The sequence below is a fragment of the Schistocerca piceifrons genome, chromosome 8 (genome assembly GCF_021461385.2).
Source record: "Schistocerca piceifrons isolate TAMUIC-IGC-003096 chromosome 8, iqSchPice1.1, whole genome shotgun sequence".
Classification (NCBI taxonomy): Eukaryota; Metazoa; Arthropoda; class Insecta; order Orthoptera; family Acrididae; genus Schistocerca; species Schistocerca piceifrons.
In genome coordinates, this window is record NC_060145.1 from 127990286 (window position 1) to 128001946 (window position 11661).

The following is an 11661-nucleotide window of genomic DNA, read 5'->3' on the forward strand; positions in this document are numbered from 1 at the left end:
GAACCTGCGACCGTAGCAGTCACGCGGTTCCAGACCGAAGCTCCTAGAACCGAAAGGCCACACCGGCTGGCATTGTGCATTAAACCTTGTAGTAAAACCCACCCTACTCTCCTCAAACTGCTCCTCTGCGGCGTTCACCTTTGATTCTACATTGCTCAAAAGTTCCATTTGACCTGATCCTACTTCACTGATTTCTGTAATCCTACCTGTCAAAAGAATCCTGCTGGGCATCTAATTGTCCTACCATCGTGACAACTTGTTTCTTAACTTCGTTAAATGTAGCCTCTATTTCAGCAGTTATTTGTGAACGTAGCTCAGTGATTCCTGATTTTCCTATCTCACACTGTCTGTTAGCTCACCTTGTGTTTTAATTTCTTGTGCCTGAGAGCCCAGTTGTGCTACTACCTCTTTGCAAAGCAACAGTGAAAGCATTGCTAACCGCTTACATCTCTCCTGATAATCTTTCAAACCCATTCAATAATTTAATTTGCTCTACAATATGCTTAGCTTAAGCCTCTACCATCTGCATCATTTTACACAACATATCATCCCCATCAACAGTTGCCTGCAGTGAGGCACTTGTCTCTGTATTCATTTCTGTGATCGGCGGCGTCGAAGGCTGTGTACCTTTTCCCACACCAGCAACACATTGAAAACTTTATCGGCGGAGGTGACGGCGTCGGCGGCGGTGTCGGGATCGGCGGCGACGACGGCGATGTCGCAGGAGTCGGTGGAGACAGTTGAGGATATGGTGGTGGTGCCAGAGCTTTTGCGGCGTCACGTGAGGTCGCCCCTCCTTCTGTCAATGTGCTGGCAGCTGCCTCAAGATCAGTGATCGGTGCGCTTCCCACAGTCGAGGTTCCCGGCACGGCTGGCAATACGCTGTTCCTGCAGGTATCCAAGTCATCTGCAGCAGCAAAGGGAACAATTATATTTCTCTCAGTGCAAGGCGAGGGATATCGCCCTGCGCACCTTCTTCGTCTGTTGTGGCTGAGTCACATGTCCATATCCATAACCCTGTTCTCATTCCTGTTATGTGGTCGCTTCGAACATTCCTCTCTTTTTCGCTCGCACTAAGTATGCGCCCTACGGTCACCACCTGCAGTAGAACCGGCCAAAAACAGGTAATGTTTCTGACACCGAGAACTCACAGAACCTACTTTTATTTTTCCAAACTGATGAAGGGACAAAGGGGCGACATAGAGAATTTCATGTCAGCTCAGCTGCCTCGAAAGTGTTCATTTCTGAACACAACTATCCTGTCATGGTCGCCAGGTCTGCAATCGTAAGCGGTCTGCTAGATATGATGGCATGATAATTAAGGAACTTTAGTTAACTTGATTACTGGAGCAGACGAATTCTCTGTTCCCTGAAAGCGGCTGCAATCCCAATGATGGCTGGCACCGAAAGTCTGTTCTTCTAGCAGGACTTCAGTTGATGGTTAACTGAAATAATTAAAAGGACAACAGCGAAAGCTACAGACTAGAGAAAATGCGTTTTTTCTGGTAAAATCATCGTATATTGTCTTTTCTTGCGGTAGGTCAAAAGTACTACACCGAAAACGTTCAATCGATAGTAAAGCCTTGAATTAGCTTATCAAAATATCCACGGGTGTGCTGCCAGTCTATAGTGTCCAACGGGCACAATATTTCGGCGATCATACATGTCGCCATCATCAGGTGAACTGACGGACTGAGCTCCCGTGAACGTGCCGGCACGGAGATCCGTACGCTGCCAGACTATAGTGTCCAACGGGCACAACATTTCGGCGATCATACATGTCACCATCATCAGGTGAACTGACGGACTGAGCTCCTGTGAACGTGCCGGCACGGAGATCCGTACGCTATGGCTGCTCAGAGGGAACTGGGTTCGGTCGCAGCGGCGGCCGATTTAAATACCCTCCGCCCGCGGCGCGCTCCCTCCGCCGTCCACGCCCCGCGCCACGGTCGCGCGGTGGAACAGATTGCGACGACGTCTGAGATGACGTCGGTGTGATGGCTCTGTCCGCCGTGGTCGTCACAACTATACGTTTGCTAAGATTATAGCCACAGTCACGGTTTATGAGGTCGTCATTGGTGCGAATTTCGATGGCCTTAAGGTAACAGGAAACGACTGGGAAACATCTGCAAACAATGCATTTGATGACATTCTGAAATTGTTTAACTGTAATGCGTTCTCTCTGGATATAAAAAAAACTCATCATGTACAGTTTCATAAGGCACATAAAGCACCTGGAGATATAAATATGGAATGTAATGTACAACAAATAAAGCTAAGTTCCTAGGTGTGTACATAGACTGAAAGCTAAATTGCTCCAACCATATCCTAGATCTAGAAGAAAGGCTACATTCTGCAAAATTTGCCTTACACATAATTGCATCAACCACACGTAAGGAAGCCATAAGAGCAGCTTATTTTGGATATTTCCATGCAATTTTGTCTTACAGAATCATCTTTTGGGACAACGAGCCCTTGGCAAAAAAAAGTTTTTATTGCTCAGAAGAGAGCTATATGCATCATGAGTGGTGTACAACCAAGGCACTCATGCAGGAATCTGTTGAGGAAACTACAGGTATTTAGAATGATATCTCAGTACATATACTCCCTTGTATGTTTCATTAATAAAAACCACTCTTTCTTCAAAACCAATAGTGAGTATCATGGTCACAGCAAAAGGTCAAAAGATAACTTTCATAGCAACCAATCAAACTATACCCTTATACAGAAAGGAGTAAATAATACAGGTATCAAAATTTACAATTCTCTACGCAGTGTCATTAAAAGTCTTGCTCCTAAAACACCGAAGTTCAAGAGCAAACTGAAGGAATACCTAATATAAAAGTTGTTCTATTCAATTAGTGAATTTTTTAGTGCGTAGAAGCAAGTTTTTATTATACAGCTGAGTTAGCCATTCAATGTAAGCATAAATGTAAACTACTTGTTGCTCTAGTGTTATATTCCTGCTCAAATACTTTGATATTGTTAATTTGACTGTGTACACATAAATAATAATTCTGATGTCTGTAATATGTTTTTGTTTCTTCTAGTGTTCGATGTTGTTATCATGAGTCTTGTCAGGAATTTACCATGTTGCGTGCTGCTGTATTGATAACACTGTAAAAATACTGACTCAGTCCATATCCTTGCAACTCCATTGCTATCATGATCAATGGAACTCACAATAAGATAAATAAATAATAAATTCTCGGCTTGTAAAATGCTGTGGCCCTTGGTAGCCTTGAGTTGCTTGTTGGGACCTGCTGACTTTTATCACAACCTTGGGCAGTGGCAACAGTCGATCTTCAGCCAGCTATCTGGTAGGCTGTACATGAGCACCAAGAGGAATACACACATTCTTTCTTTACTTTGTTTGTTTTTAAATAAAGTGCATTTTCCATCCATTCCATGCCAGTATAGCAAAACTATTTACCGTGCAGATTTAGAGATGTCTTGTGTATATGTGTACATACTTGATTTTTCTGACATTATTTACAAGTCGACTGTAGCCCTACAGTGTAATACTCCTGTAGCGGGGCTTTAAATTTCGTCGCGCTACACTCGTTCCCTCAGATAAAAAATATCCCGTCGCAGAGGTATGAGCGCTCGACGGCAGAGAAAATACTAAAATGGTAACACTTTTTTTGTTTTCTATCCGTTTTTTGTTTGTCTCTTGATAGCGGTAGCTTAAGGCAGGCGTGATCGGATGCTGACGTAAAAACTTAATGGCTAATCTTGATCTGATTGTAATGTGTAGACATTGTGGAAGTTATTAAGAAATTCGGTGGATGGAAGTAGCAAAGTGAATTAAATTGCATACAGTATCAAGATGATTTTAATTGGTATAAATTAGTGATCCCTGGACTATTACAAGATTTCGGAGCAGATTTTTTCACGCTGAAATGAAGGAGATTTCTGAAGACGTGGACGCCGCCCGAAAGAAGATAAGTTAATCTGGTAAAGGATGATCTCTCGTCTACGCCACTTCCCCCTGTCAGTTACATTCTGTTATTCTCTGTTTCTTTTCAATAACTTTTGTAGTGAAAATTTGTTTAACTTTTGCTCAAAAACGCCACAAGGACCACCCCAACAATAGCTTTTCCGAATAACGAAGTCCGATAGCTTTTCCGTAATACAAAGTCCGATCTGCATTTCTTTCATTCTTTCCCTTTTTCACGGTCTCTCTTCTCCCATTTTTTTTTATTAACCACTACAACTGGCTCCCGCGTCAGGACGCAATTTTCGGATGTGTCGTTTTTGAGCAAATTTGAAACTTTAATTTGTATTTTTTCCCAACAGAGAATTACCAAAAATCCTGAAGTTTAAAGGGTAACGAAAACACCAACTTTATTGTACCTAAGCAAATGATTATACAACAATATTGTAAAGAATTTTTGTAACTAATTCAATCTGTTTTCCTTTGCATGGCATATGTTGATGCAAAACTGTTATTTTGAGGACTTTTGGTGATTATCCGATGGAGATGTATTAAGAAAATCCATATTTTGACGAATACGATTTACGCAGAAGTGTTTGACCAGCCGCTGCAGGACAGAAAATTTAATGGTGAGTCACACAATTATGTTTCATTCAAGCATTCAATAGCCAACTGCAGAATCCATTTTTCCCTTTCCACACATCCTGTAGTTTTCTTCTACATTTTTCCAAAGTTATCTATCTCTATTGTAGTTTGTGGTAATTATAGTATTGTTGTAGCATATGAAGATCGTGAATTTGACAGCCAAACAGTCGTTTGTTACGAAAAATTTTGTCCGCCCTGCTGCAGCTTTCTCAATCATTGTTTGCAATAGAGCAATCATTTACATTGACGAGAAAATATTTCAACCTAAATTTGAGTCAAATTTTTATTAATCAGACTTATATTATTCCCTTTTTGACTTACGATTATACATTCTATTACAATGGAACGCGGTGAGGTAGAGATAGTTTCGGCAGATGAGTTAAGTGAAGTAGATTCATCTTTCAACCAACAAGAAAGTCCGCGTTTCCCTCCATGGACCAGTTCACAGATCAATGCAATGATTTTGCCTCAAACTCGCAACATTTGTGATAATACACAGATGGCGACTTTAAATGACGAAATGTGGAATGGACGCGAGACTAGACCGTCAGCGCCATTGTTAACATCAATGTCAGAACCGAATATGAGACAAATTCAGCAATGTGACACAAATTGGACACAGGAAACTGACAAACTGGACCGACTATTAGAGTTATTTGCAGACATGAAACGAGACGTTAGTCAGAAAATTGAAGCAAAACTGGACGCACTTGGTCAGGACTTTAAACAAAGGCTAGATAAAAGTGACGAAAAATTTGACGTATTAAACCGTACTATGACCGAAAATTTTGAACGAACGACAAAACAGATGACAGAATTAAATAACACCACTCAAAAGCTCAGCCAGAGATTTGAAACTTTGTCCAACCGAGTCACTAAACAGGAAGAAACTTTGGTTACATTCACACACGAAACAAAAAACAATATCACCCGATGTGAGAATCAGTTAACTCAAATAGTTAATGTGCAGCAGGAAGTGAACATCCGTGTGGAAGAGTTAACTCAGGCCCACACTTCAGCTAGCTCCACCCAAGAAAAGCTGACTGAAGAAGTGGGAAATATTACCCAACAACTTACAATGGTAGTTCTTGAACAAACCCACCTCAAAGAAAAGATAGAAAAACTAGAAGATCGAGCGGACCTCGCGTCACTAAACAACGACACCAACATGGCCGAAAGAATTGTACATGAATGTAAATTGTGTGACGACTACCTGGACAAAAAACTTGAAACAATTACACAGGACATACTTTCAAAAACAAAGACACATGTTAAAGACGAGACAAAACACGTACAAGACGAAGAGACAAAATTACGAGACAATGTTGTGCCGTGTTTGGCGATAGGTGCAAACGCATCGTCAGGAAACGACAAAACAGCTAAAACCATGGCTAATGACACAGACAGAACACCACCTATTGTGGAATCACCTATTTCAAATCAAAATTACAATGTGCCGCTTTCTTTTCCACCGAACGAGCAACATTACGTTACCACACCTAGAGTAGCAAGTGACCTAAATCACATCAATACAGTTATGCCAACCGGCATGGCCGATGACACGTTTGTAAGACATGGGCATTTCCAGACATTTTCCAGTGAGGACAAGCACAAAGTCCACCCTATTGTGTTTATTAGATCATTTGACGGTGTTTTTCCACGTAGTTGGTCAGAAGTCGATAAAATCAGATACGTCACCAATCTCATGAGAGGACGAGCAGCTAAGTGGGGTGCCGCTATGAAACGGCGGTGCCTTACGTTTGAACAGTTCGAACAAGCCTTCTTGGACGAATTCTGGTCCGAGAATGAGCAACAGAGTCTAAGGAGAGAAGTGTGCAACCCCGAGACCTATGACCCTAAAAAAGAGACATTAAGACAATACTTTGAGAGGTACTTAGACAAGACACTGTACTGGTCCAAACCAGCTGACTTGTCAGCGATAATTGACACTTTAAAGAGCCACTTACCCTTTCCATACCGAGACAGATTAATAGGAGTACCGGAGAATGACGTTAAGACTTTCTTAAACTTCTTAGATCAAATGGACGTAGTTTACAGAGGCGATTCACGCCATTCAAATTTTACGCATGTTAGTAAACAAAATCAGTACCCACCCCAAAGGAACCGTAATGACGGTGGTTGGTGGAACCATCCGTCCGCGCCGCGACACAATACGGTGCCTGCGCGCGAAACATACTCAAATGGAAACGTGTATGACGGTAGAAACAACCGCAGAAATTCGTGGAATAATAACAATAATTATCACCCATATCAAAATGGTAACTACAAGCAAAATGAAAATTACAGACAGTACAACAACAACAACAATAGGAGACGTGAGAATAACCGGTACAACCCGGGCTACTTTGACAGGAACATGACATATAACAGACATAATTACCACCAAAACAATACCAATCCCAACAATCACCGACAGAATATGTGGAACACACAAAATTCACGCATGACAAATCATAACCCTCCACGGAATCCGCCGCCGTTCCCCGGTACAGTTATGCACTCCCCGCCACGAAGTAGCAATAACAATTGTGGCGCGCCATCAGCTGACGCGTGGGCGCCAACCGGCCGGAATGTAAACATAGTGGAGCTGGTCAATGAACCCGGCCAAACACAGCAGACGACGGAAACAGTCGACGACCGAGCTAAGCGCTCGTGCTTCGGTCGTGAGGTGTTGTAAGAGCGCAACGGCTGAGACGGTTTGTTTCCTCAGGTACGACGACAAAATGACAGCTATTATATTCAGGTCCTTTCAGAATAGCAAGCATACCTCACCCAGGTTGTTACTCCCTAGAATACCCGAGGGGGCTGCATCCCCACAGACATTTGAAACCCTTTGTGCACTAAAACAACATAATATAATGATAACTAAGTTGAACATGAGCAAGTTGCTGTGAAAACGAGATCATAAATATTTGTATTGAATACACGAACATTAAGTTATACAGCCTAAGAACACAAACATTCATTTATGGAAATTATATACTGCAGTTACACTTGTACACATAATTATGAAGAGAATGTAAACTCAGGTGAGTACACTTACTGAATGAGAAAGTATACTCATATAGGAATGAGATCTACGCAGGTTACATTGGTTGTTAATTGTAAATTATAAGGTGAACAACAACTAGTTAGTTATTTCAAGGCACTATAATGAGAGGAAATAATAGCTATTGACATCAGTAATGACATAGGTATGTAGCAGAATGAATGAGTGCGTAAGAATGAGTGATCAGTATGAATGAGTTAATATTTAAGTTAATACAAGAAGGTAAGTTACTGTGAAGCAGTTGATGGAGACAGATTATTTGAGGAAAATATTATTGGAGTTTTATGAGAATGGAAGTGCCAAATGGCCCCATGTCTGTGATATATTAATGTTTGATGAGGAATATGTTTAATGTATAAGGATATATATATTATGATGAATATGTGAGTAAGGAATGAGTGAGAATGTTTTGGTAATATTGTGCTACATAGAGAAGTGAGTAAACAGTCAACATCTTTAAGATTATACAAGAATTTCAGTTTGAAAGAAAACATTTGTGATGAGTTAGAACACGTGAGTACAAGACGTTAAAAGTGAATCTATTTACAGTGCCCTTGAAAATGAACGAATGTAAGAAAAGCAGAGTGAACATAATGGTGATTACAGCTGTTGAAAGAAGTGTAATAAGAATGTAACTTGGAAACACATTAGCTTTAATTTATGGCAGAAGTGTAACTTGGTAACCTTTTGTTAAGTTTTGTTAAGCCACTGTGTGGAAGAAAACGTTTATAGTTCGTGTTCAGACAGGAGAATGATATTTTGAGGAACTTAAGTTGAAATATAGTTTTCGCACAGCCCTCATGTGAATACATTTGTATAGAAAAAATTTTTTTTACACAAGATAGAAAACCCTGAGGAAGCAAAAGATAGGAGAGTTATTAAGGCTGTTTTGCGACTCGTACAACACCTCCACTTAAGCGAACAGATGACAAAATTACATCTACGTTGAAGACATTTGACTTTTCAGGCTATGCAAGGTAAGTGCAAAGGAGAAGTGACCACCCGTGCAGCCGACGTCGAGCAACGGACACTGAGAGAGAGACATTTTACTGTCAATTATAAGACTACGTTCTTTATTTATGTTTTATAGAAAGAAATATATATATATATAAAATGTTTAACCTTCATTAAAGTAGAAGAAAGTTCATGGTTGAACTCTTGAGAGGAAATTTGATATGTCATTATATAATACACATTATGAGAGAGACAATCTCTGAGATACATTTTCCATTTGTATAGACGGTATCCACAAGAAGTGGAGATATTGAGGATGTACTGAGCAGATATGTGATTTACTCATGCAAGGATTTGTTAAGGTATCATACACTTAGTCATATGAACAGTCAGAACACAAACAGAGAATCTGTCATGAGGTTACACTACACAGACTTGACGTAAGGACACTTACATTTACCCATGATTTGGTAAATTGTAAGCACCCCCTTTCACACACCCCTTGAAGGTGATGCAAACATTATAATGTATTGTGTACTCTTTTTAATGTATTAGTTGTAGGATTAGGTAGTATTTAGGTAGTGAATAGTTTCTTCCATTCTATCTTTCTTTCTTTCTCCATTATCCTACCACCTCCTGCAGCTGGGTATTGTTTGTTTATGGAATGTAAGAATATATTGTGTGACAGTAAACTTTCAGGTATGAATAAAAAGACATGAAGAAAACTGAGTATGGCATTACAAGCCTGGTCAACCACTAGCCAAGATATGGAATAAAAAAAAAAAAAAAAAAAGAGAAATAATAAATGAAGGAAAGCCCGTGCTTTAAACATTAAGTCTTCTTTCCCTTGGCACCTCAAAAACTTAATAAAGAAAATCAAAATGACCATAAACCCCAATAAAAGAAAGCCAATGGGACTTAGTATAATTTTTTTTTTAGTGTAAATATTTCACGTGTATATACTTGTAAATTTATATGTATTTGTATATGTGTTAAAACTTTGCCTATAGTCAACATATTTTGAAACGTGACCACGAAATGTAAGCTTTCACAATTAACGATGTAAAAATGCTTGGACAAAGTGAACTGTTAAAATGTAAATGTGGCAAAAAGTGTTGCAAACTGTGTTAAACTGTGAACGTTATAAACGACGAATTTTGTGTTGTTTGTGAAACTTATGTTGCATGAACCAAATAACTGTTTGTAAAACGATATAAACTGCAATTTACTTCGACGATAATGAGGATTTTCACACTGCAAATGAACGTTTGTTGGCAAGTGTAAACAATGTGGTGAAACACCTACCTTTGCGAACATCGACGCCGTTGTTCCTGGCCGGCCTTCAGATGCTTGGAGACAATAAACTCAGCACCTGTCGTAGGCGATGTGGAGGCTAAAAACTACATCGACCATATATGCCCCGGGAACAATAGTCATGAAAACGCACAAGGACCTGGAGTGTTGTGTCGTAACAGAAGACATGGATGTTGCTTCAGATCACGCACACGCTCAATCTTATGGTGTCACCGAACTTAACACGCCATTTATGCTGGAATAACAACTTGTAATGAACACTATGCGAGAGCGAATACTGTTGAAGACTGCCATAACACAGCGATTTTGAAACTGCCGCACGCGAAATTCAGTGATGCTATTGGGCATGCGCACAGACTACGTGCTGCCAGAGGTGCATTGGGAAACCAACGCTGGAAGCCAACGATTGCTGGAAGCGCACAACATTAACTGCGCTGGTGAGCAGCTTGCTCAAACACACACTATGTAAACATATATATATTAATTGTCTAAAAAGGATCAAAACTGTAACAAGTGTATGTAGTATATAGATTTAGAAACCAAGTATTGGCAAAGATAATCCTCTAAGTATGCACGTGGCGTTTCCTGGGAAAATATGTATAATAGACATTTAGGTATATCTATTCTATTGTTTGCTAGCCTGCCACGCTAAATGTTTTAGCGTGACAGTCGAGGGGGCGATGTAGCGGGGCTTTAAATTTCGTCGCGCTACACTCGTTCCCTCAGATAAAAAATATCCCGTCGCAGAGGTATGAGCGCACGACGGCAGAGAAAATACTAAAATGGTAACACTTTTTTTGTTTTCTATCCGTTTTTTGTTTGTCTCTTGATTGCGGTAGCTTAAGGCAGGCGTGATCGGATGCTGACGTAAAAACTTAATGGCTAATCTTGATCTGATTGTAATGTGTAGACATTGTGGAAGTTATTAAGAAATTCGGTGGATGGAAGTAGCAAAGTGAATTAAATTGCATACAGTATCAAGATGATTTTAATTGGTATAAATTAGTGATCCCTGGACTATTACAAGATTTCGGAGCAGATTTTTTCACGCTGAAATGAAGGAGATTTCTGAAGACGTGGACGCCGCCCGAAAGAAGATAAGTTAATCTGGTAAAGGATGATCTCTCGTCTACGCCACTTCCCCCTGTCAATTACATTCTGTTATTCTCTGTTTCTTTTCAATAACTTTTGTAGTGAAAATTTGTTTAACTTTTGCTCAAAAACGCCACAAGGACCACCCCAACAATAGCTTTTCCGAATAACGAAGTCCGATAGCTTTTCCGTAATACAAAGTCCGATCTGCATTTCTTTCATTCTTTCCCTTTTTCACGGTCTCTCTTCTCCCATTTTTTTTTATTAATCAATACACTCCTCTATGACATCATTCTTTTAACACGTTAAAAATGCAGGGCATAGTTCCTCATAGACTTGGGGCATATTTGTTGCAGTGTACTATTTGTTTAATGTGTTTAAAATATCACACTGTGGTAATTGCTCAGTCTCATGTTTCTGCATGTGTCTTCTTGAACAGTGGGAGAATTCGACAAAATTGGAAGGATATGGCAATGCGTCATACGTTACTGTGCTTGCAGAGGTTACCTAGCAGGAGTATATTTATTGTTAAATAATTTATTGTGGAAAATGTTTAACATGGGATATCGGTGTATTTTGTTAAAATAATGTGCTACAATAGTTGGTGAACATTTAAAATCGTGAATTTACACATATCTTAGAACGGAAA